Source organism: Artibeus jamaicensis, unplaced genomic scaffold (assembly GCF_021234435.1).
Source record: "Artibeus jamaicensis isolate MK-2021 breed Jamaican fruit bat unplaced genomic scaffold, CSHL_Jam_final contig_759, whole genome shotgun sequence".
NCBI classification, from domain to species: Eukaryota; Metazoa; Chordata; class Mammalia; order Chiroptera; family Phyllostomidae; genus Artibeus; species Artibeus jamaicensis.
Window position 1 is genome coordinate 854,694 of NW_026521953.1, and position 2,516 is coordinate 857,209.

Sequence of the window (2,516 nt, forward strand, 5' to 3'; positions counted from 1 at the left end):
AGTAAGAATTGAAGTCACAGTGTTGCGTTCTGAGACACCCAGGAGGCAGAACCAGTGTTTTGTCAGGGACTTCCATTTGTTTTGTTTTGTTCTTAATCATTTCAACTGATTGGATGAGAGCCACCCACATTATTTGATACCATATAATTCACCTCCTATTCTCGCAAAAAGCTCCACATTGGCTAATGACATGTAGATAAATATATTGTGACTACAGCACTCAATTTCCTTTTATTCTTATATTTATGGTATTCTATCATATCAAACCCCACAAAATAACAGGCTTCACTAAAAAAATATTTTTTTGTAAAGCACTCTTTTCAGAGCCACCTTAATTTCATTGTTCTGGAGTCTGTAAATGATGGGGTTCAGCATGCGAATCACCACTGTGTAGAATACAGGCACCACCTTGTTCTGGTCAGTTGAGAAGGTGGATTTGGGCATCACATATATGAATGTGATGGTTCCATAGAACAGAGTGACCACTGTGAGGTGGGCAGTGCAGGTGGAGAAGGCCTTGTGGTGCCCCTCATTGGGTTCACCTTCAGGATGGTGATGAGGATGTAGATGTAAGAGACAAGCACGACAAACACAATGACCACAATGATGGAGCCAGCAACAAATGAGAGGACAACTGCAGGGATACTGCTATCAGAACAGGAGAGTTTCACTAGAGGAGCAAAGTCACAGAAAAAATGATTGTCATGATTTGGTCCACAGAACAGTAAAACAGAAGGAAATAGTAAAAGGGCAAGAATTGAGAAAAACACCCACATAAACCACTATGAGGAACTGAACACAGACTTGTGTGGACATTTTGGTTGAATAAAGCAGTGGGTTACAGATTTGCACAAAGTGATCTTATGCCATTGTAGCCAGAAGAAAGCACTCAACTGTCCCAAAGACAGCAGTTGAACCAAGCTGCATGCCACATCCATGATAGGAGATTGGATTTCTCTTCACCAGGAAGTTTACAAGCATATTGGGTGTGACAGAAGTTGAAAAGCACATGTCAGCAAAAGCCAGGTGGCTCAGAAAAAAATACATAGGATGATGGAGCTGAGAAGAGATTCTGATAAGAAGGATTGTGCTGAGATTGCCAGATATGGTCACCAGGTAGATACACAGGATGATCACAAAGAGGATGACTTGAAGGACTGGGTCATCAGTTAAGCCCAATAAGATGAAGTCTGTCAGTCCAGTATGGTTCCCAGGCCTCAGGGAATCCATGAGATAAAGTTGCTGCTACCCAAACGAACCTGTGATGAAACATTACATTAATATCAGCACTTAAATGTGGAATCTAATGAATAAAATAGACAGATGAACAAAATAAAGCCAGAGGCATGGATACATGGAGCAGACTAACAAATCTCAGAGGGGAGGCGGGTGGGGAGGACTGGAAGAGGTCCACCAAAGGACACATATGCATTTATGTATAGTCCACGGACACAGACAACAATGGGATGAAAGCTGGGAGTTGAGGGGACAAGGGCTGGGTGGAGAGAGGCAAGGGGGGACAGTGGGGGTATCTGTAATAGTGTCAACAATAAAAAAGGTGTGAATTTCATGGTTTATCTTCATTCATGCACATAAAAGTTATTCTAAACAAAATAATTACTCAAGCTAAGTTTGGACATTTTGTAGAGTCCAGAGCTATGTACAATGAATGTTGTATATTTTTGACAGCTAGCGAGGGAGTAGGTGAAGGGGTGGAGGGATTGAGCAGAAAGGAGAAAGGACTCATGGACAAGAACAACAGTGTGGTGATTACTGGGGGGAGGGGGTAATAAGGGACTAAATGGTAATGGAAGATATGTAGTAAAGATAAAAAATAAACTTTTTATCAGCAACACTAGAGAACCTGCTTCAAATAATGTATTACTTTTACTCTTTATATTATAAAATGGGCTTAAAGTGGCTTGAAACCTAAGCATTGAAAATATAAGACTTAATGAGAATAGCAAATAGGAATTGTCAGTATAACACAACAGATTCATGCATAAATATAGGATTATAAAATGGAGATGTGAGTAATAGCTAACATTTATTGAAAGGTTACTAAATGCTAAGCACAGTGTAAAAATTTTAGATATTAATTTCCAAGAAGTAATACCAAGGACTTATATTAATAGATGAAGTAACTGATTTGCCATTGTTAAGTAACTTACCAAGTTTACCTAGCAAGGGTGGAATCAAGTCATGAATCAAGGCAGTTTGAATCCAGTCCATTCCTTTTGTAACTGCACTATAAATTAAATTAAATAATACTCATGATGTAGTTGAGTCAGAAATGTATTGGTAACAAATTCCTCTTTTTGAAGGTAATGTATAAAAGTGGTGCATAGTTAATGAGAAAGTTTAAATTTGTATCACTGAAACAAATTCATTTTTTAAAAAAGAAATACAAACTTTTTCATCTAGTTATCCTTTTTTAATTGCATTTTTTCCATTACCATTTATTTCCTTATGCCCTCTTCCACTTCCACCCACCCCCATAACCATCACCCTGTTTC

At 38.5% G+C, this 2,516-nt stretch overlaps 1 pseudogene; it reads right to left on the reverse strand.

The window, feature by feature from the left end:
• Positions 1-288: 288 nt before the first annotated feature.
• LOC119059776 (olfactory receptor 502-like) lies at positions 289-1,215 on the reverse strand (annotated as a pseudogene).
• Positions 1,216-2,516: the final 1,301 nt, after the last annotated feature.